A 10,446-nucleotide genomic window follows, 5' to 3' on the forward strand; every position below is an offset into this window, starting at 1 on the left:
CTGGATCCCAGAACGCCGGGATCACGCCCTGAGCCGAAGGCAGACACTCAACGGCTGAGCCACCCAGGCGCCCCAGGACCTCCTGGGTTCTTGTCCGATTCTTGGCACCTAATGTTGATTTCCTGGCCCACAATATTCCTTCCTTAGAGAGATTTTCTCTCTGAAATTTAATTACATCTATCCTTTGTATGTCCTCTTTTATTTCCTCCTCCTGAAGCTATCCATGTGTGATCTGCAAAAGCGTTTCTTCTATAGGATTCATTTTCCCTTAGTTTCAGCTTAATTCAAATATAACTTCTTAGCGTATTTTCTTTGATGACTCAAACTTCTCACCTGAACAGCAGGGAGGTTCGAAAACATAAACATGTAATCACCTCGATCATGTAGTAGTATTAGTGGTACTACATCCAGTAATAGTCCTCCTCCCTGTAAGTCCTTTGAAAGAGTATCAGAGGGAGTACATAGATCAGAAGTACTTTTCTGAAAGACTTAGAAGAGTCTTAGTCAACAAAACGTGATCATGCAACCTGTTGCATTAATATAACTGGTAACATAACAGCTACCAACCCTATTTCAGAGGAAAAAAACACCCCATTATACCGAAGATGCTGGATTTTAAATGCTCAATTTTATAACTTGGAATTTTCCACCTGTAGAACGTGGCCTTTGGAAACAAGAGAAATGCTGTCTTGGGTTTCTGTTTTTCAGGGTTGTGACATTCAGTGAAGTTATAGTACAAGTGAGAAATTCAACAAGGTTAAAGGAACTGCTGATAGGAAACGTGAGTCAGACTCAACTTGGTGTGGGTGTTGCTAGAATTAACTTTTAGTACTAGATTCTCTGAGTCCTCTGATGAAATTCTCCACGTGCTTTAAAATTTAAAAGGAAAAGAAAAGAACAGTGAACTCCCAACCATTCTGTAAAAGATATCAATTGGAAAATAATAATTTTAAATAATTTTATTATTTATTTTTGTTTTTTAAAGATTTGTTTGTTTGACACAGAGAGTGAGCATGTAAGCAGGGGGAACGGCAGGCAGAGAGAAAGGGAGAAGCAGGCTCCCCACGGAGCAGGAAGCCTGATGTGGGGCTCAGTCTCAGGACCCTGGGATCATGAGCTGAGCCAAAGGCAGATGCTTAACCAACCGAGCCACCTGGTGCCCCTTAAATGATAATCTTAAATAAAAATAAATAAGTGTCCATTGGCATGGCTACTGCTTGACCCTACTATATTGGGAAATCTCCAGGAGCCCGAAAGATAAGGTATTTCTGGCTGTAGTAGACGAACATTCCCTGTTTGGTACTATCTGGGTGCACAATCGAAGCCTGTTTGGATGATCCATGTTTCTCTTCATACTTGTTGAGAGTATGCAGTGTGCAAAGCACCATCAAGTTTTTTAGGGAAGCATTAATCCATGTAGAGAAATAGTTATAATGCAAAGCACATGTGATAAGAGATATATAAGGAAGTCCAAAACACTCTGGGAGTTTAAAGAAAGGGGCATTAATTCTTGCCAGGGAATGAGAGAAGGAATTGCAGAGGAAGTGGAATTTGAGTGGTGTGTCAAAGGAATAGATGGTTTGGAACAGAAAGACAGGTAATGGGAAGAACAGCCAAGGCAGGCGGATTAGTGAGTGCAAAGTTGTGTTGCATGTTTGGAAAATGACAAATAGACTGGTTTGGGGGAGAACACAGGATGCAAAAAGAGTAGAAAATTAGTTTACAGCCAGACATGTATGGATACCAAGCTAAGAAATATGGTCTCTATGGGAAAGGCAGTGGGGTGCTACTGAAAGTTGAGAGCACATGCTTTCCAAAGTTGAATCTCCCACCACATGCAGGATGGCTTGGAGAAGGGGGGACTGGAGCAGAGCTGTCAGCTCAGACACTAGAAGTGTCCCATGTTTAAGACCTTTTACTGTTAGGGGGTGCCTGGCTGGCTTAGTGGGTGGAGCGTGTGACTCTTCATCTCGGGGTTGTGAGTTTGAGCCCTACGTTGGGGGTAGAGATTACATTAAAAAAAAGATCTTATACTGTTACGATTTATTATTATTATTATTATTATTATTATTATTATCGTCATGACCACTTATTAGATGCCTACCATGTGACAGACGCTAGTTAAGCCTTGCGGATTCAGAAATGATCAAGACAGAAGGTAATGGAGTGTATAATCTCATTGGACTTGTCAGATAATAAGTAGAGTAAGGAGGGAAATTTCAGATTAATAAATTCTATTAAGAAAATAGAGAATCTTTCCCTTTCCAGGATCAGGTTTGGGTAGGTTATTTGGAACAGACCTCCTACTGAAAATACTAAAAATGCTACATAAAATACATTAAAAAACACAAAAACCTTAAAACCTCAGATACGGTAATAAGGAATTTACTGGGTTGAGACCTGCAGGGGAAAAGGAGCCCAGAGAGTTAAGTGAGTCTTGGGCTGCTTTTGTCCTGAGGATGAAACTAATCCTGGAGAACTTGAATTTGGGATATGATGGACCAAAGGGGTAGGAGGGAAGATCCTTGCTTCTCTCCTCACCCTGGGGGACAGGAAAGAAAGCGTTCTAATCACACCAAGTTGGAATTAAACTGTGAATGTGAGAGTAAGCCTCCACCAGAAGCAAGCCTTCCTGCCCCCATGATCTGAGATCTCAGCTCTGCTCAAACCATGGAGGACTCCGCCCCTTTTCAAATACACAATTAACTTTTTCTAGAAAGTTCTTCTGAACCATGAAGATCACAGAGACTATCAGAAATGAATGACCAGAGTTTCAGTTATGCAAATTCTCCTATCTATTCAGCATGTTCTGTGGATAGGTAGAAGAAAAATACATTGGAGACTTGGTTTCCGATCCAGCCTGTAAGCTTAGAAGCTGATATTCCATGCTAACAAGTGAGAAAAAATGGAACAAACTGAAAAGTCAACAACTCTTCTTAAATCTGTAAGAGAAGTGAGGACACAGGACAAACTGCAACCTCCCTTCCCACCACCCGCACCAGACTGGAGAGACACACAGGCAGAGAGAGTCACAACTTACCAGAGCAGGAAGCTGCCGGCAGACACTTCCTGGGGAACTGGGGTGGGGTAGGAAAACCTGCACTGATGAGTTGCTGGAGGCTCAGTGTGGACAAATCTGAGAGATAAAACCTCCAAGGACACCCAGTCATCAGTCAGCCTCTTCACTTTGGATAATTTTAGCTCCTAGGGCTCTACTGGCTAAAAAAATCCCCTCATGCTTCTGGCAAGAGGAGGGGGAAAGGAACCATTTTGAAATACTCCAGAGCACTGGGTTCTTCTCAACAAGGCCTGCCCTTCGGGGAAATTAGTTAACCAGAGCCTCACCTGCTGTGGTTTTATTAAAGCCAGCTAACCCAGGAGAAGACAAGTACCCAATTCCAGCCCCCTCTGGCCATGCTCTCCCACCTAAAGGAGGAGAGAAAAACAGGAAGCCCTGGTGAGATTCACGGTCTAGACGCACCATTCATTAATAAGTCTGGTTGGAAAATCCATCTTCCTTGGCATGAAGAGGAGAACAAAGGACACGACATTCCCCACTTCCCCCATTAAAGTTTGCGGCAGTCAAGGAATTAGGAAGTTGGGAGACAAGCCTTGATACTGACAGGGTATGATAGCCAAAGAGTGAACCGTGCGACCACACCCCACCATATTGAATGCACTCACGTGAAGTTAAATAATACAATCCTCTGAAACGATGGGCGCCACACCTGGCCTGAAGGTAGCTCCTTCCTTCTGAGCAGGACTCCCTAAAGGGTGGATGGCCCTCACAGCATTTGAGAGGTGACCCGGCTGGAGGGCAGCCTTCATCCTGGTCACTGAGGACGAATGTCTCCATATACTTGTTTGGGGCAGGGTGTTATCACACCTTCAGCAGAGGCTTAGAGAATCAAGGGTCCTGTCAGATATTCTCCACTAGCTGACTGCTAGTTACTTAATTCAGCAGAAGAGAGAAGGAAGTCAGTTGGCCTATTTTCTGAGAAGCCATTTAGCGCATTAATTTATTGGCAGGCGACAGAACTACATGTTATAAATGTTTACACTATTTTATTTTCAAATTGTCAATAGATAAAAAGCTTTAAAAATTTGCTTTTTCACAATAGTACAATTGATTGGTACTTATTAGATACATTACATTCACTAAGCTTTTTTAAAAAAAAAAAAAGCCCCCCCAAAAAAAAAAAACCCCACAAAAAGCGCACACTCTGTAAGGTAAATACTGCTATGCTTACGGGATGACAGAAACAGGCTTTAGTGAAACAGGCTCCATGTGACCCTGTGGGAGCCCTGTCTTCCTCACAACACCCTCAGCGTTCTTCATTGCAATCACTGGTTTAAGGTTCTTCTCCGCCCCTGGAACCACGGTAGATCACTGACACCTGCATACACAGGGCCAAGCAAGGTACACACTAGATGTTCAATAAACATTGGTTGGACCGAAGAATGGAAAGACTACACAGGAAGAAAAGGAAATGGAGTTAAAGGAAACAAATTTGTCTGGGGGCAAAGATAGTTTGGCAAAGTCCTTATTTGGGGGGAAATGTCCTGGCACAATCCCTACTCTTCTTAAATTGGCATCTTTAGGAAGTTGAGAACGGTCGATTCTGGAGGCATACCTGAAGTCCACTAAGTGCAGCCGGTGACACTAACTCACAAGCTCACCGAACAAAATTTGTTCCAAGACTGAAGATCTCCTGGTGGCCTCCTTCTTTCTCTTCAGGTCCCAGGCACTTTGGGAGCCTTGGATTTCAGTGCCTGCCTGGCCAAGGCCAAGAACCACACCATGTACAACCAGTTCTGAAAATGGCACAGAAACAGCTTCGAGAAACCCTGGTCACAAAGATATGAATCTCTCCATTCTGGAGGAACATGCACTATCAAGGCTACCCGGGCTCCCGTACAGCCCAAGGAGGTCAGACTCAAGGTCTCACGGGGCGTCAACCACAAGCTCAATCAACTTGCCTACACTGCCCACCCGAGCCTCGGGCATGTGCTCATGGGCACATCACCACAGGTCTCAGGCTCTGCCAGCAAAGTCCAAGAGCAAGGCTCAAACCTTGATCCAGGCTGTGGCTCTGGATCCAGCTCCAGCTCAGACCCCCAAATCTTCCCAGGCCCCCACAAAGACTCTAGAACAGAGGCCTCTGTCTGCCAACGTGAGGACGGAAGGACGGGTGTAATCATGGGCTGCTGTGTGGGGCTGGTGTCCTCTGCTATATGTACCAATCAGCCTTAGGCAGCATCTCTCAACAAAAAAAAATTTTTTTTAGGGACACCTGGGTGGTTCAGTCGGTTAAGCGTCTGCCTTCATCTCAGGTCATGATCCCAGGGTCCTGGGACAGAGCCCCGCATCGGGCTTCCTGCTCAGTGGGGAGTCGGCTTCTCCCTCTCCCTGCTGCTCCCCCGCTTGTGCTCTCTTTCTCTCTGACAAATAAATAAATAAATAAATAAAATCTTGAAAAATTTTTTTGTTTTTTTAAGGACTCTCATTGGGAAGTAGCAAGGATGTGCTCGGATCGCTTTAATCAGCATCACACCCTCCCACATCTGGGAAAATGCAGTATACTGTGCAGTGCTTTTTGTTTTAAATAAACCACGTTTGTGTATTTAGTTTCGATTTTATTTCTGTTGTTTTCCCCCTAGAGAAAGAGGGTGCTAAAAAGTCCTCTGATCTGGCCCCTCACTCCTACGTGCTAGCAGCTCATCAAATCTAAAAAAGCAAAGAGGCTTTTAACAACCACAGTGGGTTTGGGTTCCCAAAGCAACATGCGAGGCCAAACTCATACAGGGTCAGACTGTGCTAGAACGTCTTTGAAGTTGCCGGTGAATGATGGCAGTCCATTCCCTTAGCCTAACAGCCAATCTTGCCTCTGGCTTTGGAAGGGCTCACCATGACTTCACCTGATGCAGGGAGGTATGCTTGCTGTACACTTGGGGTCCATGACATAGAATCACACTGACGAAAAACACATCTTCCGAGGGTCACAGCAAATGAGAGTGAGAGCATCGTGGTTCGTGGTCACTCAGCGACAAGCAGAATCGCCAGGATTCCACGTGTTCACTGTCTTCCCTTCCCTTCCCGAGCAAATATATGTTCTCTCTCCTAGGAGCTCACGCAGTGCGGCCCAGGGGACACAAAGGCACTGTCCTCATCCTTGCAGGGTCCACAGCCTAGTGAGGTTCACAGCTGTGAACCAGACTTTACATTATGACCAGATGAAATGCCAAGAGTTATGGGTACACAGAGGCAGCCGCAACTAGCTGAGTGGGGGGCGCCGGGGAAGGCTGCGCTGGAAACGTGACGTTTGAGCTGGGTCTCAAGGGTTGACTGTGAATTCTGGGTCCAGGAGAGGAGAAAAGCCTGTGGAGGGAGGCCTGGAAGGGCACAGCATATCCAAGGGATAGCAAGAGGTGGAGGGAAGAGGGAGCAGGGCAGAGGATGAAGATGGAAAATAAGCGGGGGGCTAAACTTGACTTTGTACTGGCATGTTCTAGGAGCCAAGTAATGTGAGACTTAAATAGTTCACTCCGCTCTCTACACGAGCCGGAGGAGCAAATAGTCTTGAGTCTTACCTTATGTACTGTCTACATGGGGGGGGCTCCCATGACTGAACGAAAAAGACCAAAGCAAAGGTGTCTTTTCCAGACCCGACTCCCCGTGAAGTCACCTGTGGACAGAGTAAGTCAGCTTCACAGAGTACCCGCCCTTTTCATCACTCTTCCTTTTCAGGAACCTTAGTTTGGAGTAAGAAACACAGCAGTGGTCTTGACCTTTGAAAACATGGACATCTCTATTTCTATTCTTTCTATCTTAGCTGGACACCTTTCACATCCAGACCCCAGCTATTGCCCCCTAGGAGGAGTGAGAGTCTGGTGCTCCATACAGTTCAAGATGTGGGAACTTCATCTAGGCTCACATGTGATCTCCAACCAGTAGTGATTTGGCAAGATCCCAGGAGGAAAAGAAATTTGTATTCTAAGTTATGGCTAATTGTTCCCGCATTATTTTGTACTTCCCTATTACATGAGCTGTAAGCATGCTCGAGGCAAGATACAGCATGAGTTAAAGTGAGGTGTTAAAACAAAGCGGGCTTGTTCCATTTACAAGAAAGGTGAAGACCATGGATTGACAAAAGGAAGGGAGTAGTCAGCTAAACTAGCAACTTTCTAATTCTAAGAATGCTACAGAAAACTCTGGTAATACCACTAGCTGCAAAATTAACCCTTCACTTTGCTTAACATACAGTTAAGCCTCATGAAAAATCAAATGCTATAAACAATTTTCTGTTAGAGGCAAACTCACAAATTCCCAGGCAAAATCTCTGAGAATGTTAAATCTTTGGGAAATATACAGAGAGAGCAGGCAAGAGTGAGCCAAAATGCCACCCCCACCTAATAGTTTTTAAACAAGATTCAGGAAGAGGTTTCAAAGTAAAGTGTTCAAAACATCTGGTTCTTATTTGAAATATAATTAGAAATGTATCTTAATATATAAGGAATTTTAAAAGCTTAGAGGAAGAACATTTCTGGGTGACTAAATGTTTTAGATGATGTCACAATCATGGCATGAAGAGGAATACCAAAGACTCTTTAGAAGATTTTGAGAAATTATTTTCCTTATGTTGTGTTATTATTTTTAGGAAAAGTCATTTTGAAATCAAATAAGAAGAGAATGAGACTTTATCAAATATAATTAGGAATCAAGGGATTCCTGAACCTAAAGGTTATAAAGAGAAAAGGTAGCTAGTGAGATAGAGTTTCAAAATGCTGATCAACTGCAAAACAAATGTTTTGTTACTTCTTTCCATTCCCAGCCCTTCTCCACTCCTATTTGTTTTTGTTTGGTCCATTTTCCACTCTGGGAATAATGAAGAGAAAGGAGCATATATTGAATTAGAGAACTAAAAAAAGAAAATAAATGGCCACTGTCTGGCTCCTTGTTCCTGATCACTTACCTGTCTCCCCTTGGCCAAATTTTATGTCCTGCTATCCAGACCTATTACAGTGGAACCCCAGGGGGTCAGACCCATGCATCAGGCTTTTTTTGTAAGCTCCCCAGGTGATACTAGAATGCAGCCAAGCTTGAGAACCACTGTCCTCGATTATATAACCTCATGAGTGAGAGATTCCCCGGAGGTCTCCACGCCAATAACCAAGTCTTTCCCAGGCTTCTGTATTCACAGACCAGCAATATTTCAAAAAGCACTTGGGGGAGCAATATATACTTTGATTTGTCAAGAGAGCAAGAACAACAATAACCATTTCCTATCACGATCATTTCATGAAACAAAGGACACTTTAATATTAGGAGAGCGGAAAGGACATAATCTCAGAGTACTGAAAATCTTACTACTTGTATACACACACATACTTATGTATACCTACATACTTCATCATATTTCTTTTTTGCCTTTTCCTGAGAAAAGTCCTTGGACTGTCTGGCTTTGGAAATGACTTGGATCCTATCTGCAATGCTCCTTCCAACAAGCTGGTGCTAATTGAGCACTTACTATATGCCAAGCACTTCTCGATTTCACATGTATTAAGTCATTTAATTTGCATAACTATAAAAAGTGGGTACTGTTACTATATTAATTTTTCAAATGAAGTAACAGATCCCAGGGAGGTTAAGCAATTCGCTCCAGGTCACACAGTAAGTGACAGAGCCTGAATTTGAACCCAGGCAATCTGGTTTCAGAATCCTGCATTCCTAACGACTTTACTGCACCCGTAGTTGGATGTTCATGTATTACATTATTCATCAAACGTTTCTTAAGCTGCTTCTGTGTGCCAGGTACTTTGATGAACCCCAGGGATCCAGAGATGAAGGGGGGTAAAACCCACGCCCTTGATACCTAGGCAATATGGGCACACACTTACCTCCTACTTCTCATGTTTCCCAGGAAGGAAATGAAGGAGGAGTCCATTCAGCTTCTCTTTGTCCCCCTACTCACTACTAGGAATGCCTTGTGTGGTTTATCAGATGATTGGTGATTTGGAAGAAGAAACTCAGTAGGTCAAGCAGTGAATTTCCTGGTTCTCCTCCCAGGGAGGGGGTAATTTGCAGTGGTCTGAGGCTGCTGATGACCATGGGGGAAGTCTGGCTAATTCACCGCTTTCCTGGAAGCCCTACTGGCCACTCAGCTCCTGAGGAGCCTGGCCAAGAGCCCAGTACCTGCCATAACTGGGCTTGCTGTCACCGGCAACAATAGCTGGGAATGAGAAAAGTTTCATCTCCCTGTGAAAAATAGTCCAGTAGAACTTAGTTTGTACTATCGCTTCTCGGCCTTTTGGCTAAGATCAAGTGTAGTATCTGTTCTTATCAGTTTAATATCTGATACGTCCTCTATCCGAGGACAATATATTAAATGGATTTTTGGAGCTAGGAGATGGAATAGGAGCTTGCTCCGTCCACTCCACGCATCGACCTGGTATTGCAGTACCTCCAGGAACGGTGCACCCCCTCGGGGATCATTAAAAAAAAAAAAAAAAAAAGAACTTAGTTTGTACTGAAGATACTGGAGATCTACATTGAAAACACATGACTTGGGAATGGTTGGGCATCCATGCCAACATTCTTACATCCGCCAAAGTTGCCAAGGCCGAGGGTCTTGTGTACAGTGTGTTAAGTGCCCACAGAGGTAGACCAGGAGGCTAGGGAGCCCAGAGCAAGTGTTCCCAGCACAGACTGTGGCTTAGGGTACATGAACTGAGTCCTGGAGGCCCACAGGTATTTTAGACTTTGAGGGGTAGGGTTAGGGGTGGTAGGATGCTCCAGGCAGGGGTAAAGGGAAATGCTGAGGCCGGAGAGGACAAGGCATGCCCTTCAGAATGACTAGAGCAGAAAGCATCTGTAGCAGAGGGGTAGGAATTGAAGCCGGAGAGATAGGCAAACCCTTTTATATTTCACCCTCAAGGCAATGAGGAGTTCCTGAAGGATTTTAAGTGGGGAGTGACATGATTTTACATTTTGGCAAGATTTCTCTAGCAATAGTGTGGAGAACTGGGGATAGGAGGGCCAACTGGGAGTCTGGGACAATGGCCAGGCAAAAGATGATAAGATCTTGAAATCAGGGCATGGCTGTGTGGATCATAGAGGAGAGAGAGATTAAAGGGATCTCAATGGATCATAGTGACGGATCAGCTTTGGGGATCAGGGGAAAAGGGCAAGGCTGATTTCTGGCTCAGTGATGGGTCTATGTTGGTGCTACTCCCAAGATAGGGATTACAAGGAAATAGGGAAGAGGATGGCCAGGTGCATTTTGAGGTGCCTGTGACGTGAGCTCTTGCCATGCTGTGGTTGACCCCTCCATTGTTCACTGAATTGGTCACCAGTCCTGCCAGCATGCCACTGTCCTGCAATCGCCAGCCATACCCATGGATTGCAGTGGCCATTCAGCGGTGTGGTCTGGAAGCCATTTTGTTCCT

At 44.4% G+C, this 10,446-nt stretch overlaps 1 non-coding gene across 1 annotated transcript; it reads left to right on the forward strand.

The window, feature by feature from the left end:
- The first annotated feature begins 9,292 nt into the window (after positions 1-9,292).
- LOC117803184 lies at positions 9,293-9,483 on the forward strand. Its single transcript, XR_004626878.1, has one exon. It is a non-coding gene; the product is annotated as a U2 spliceosomal RNA (small nuclear RNA).
- Positions 9,484-10,446: the final 963 nt, after the last annotated feature.

The sequence above is a fragment of the Ailuropoda melanoleuca genome, chromosome 7, assembly GCF_002007445.2.
Source record: "Ailuropoda melanoleuca isolate Jingjing chromosome 7, ASM200744v2, whole genome shotgun sequence".
In the NCBI taxonomy this organism is placed as follows: Eukaryota; Metazoa; Chordata; class Mammalia; order Carnivora; family Ursidae; genus Ailuropoda; species Ailuropoda melanoleuca.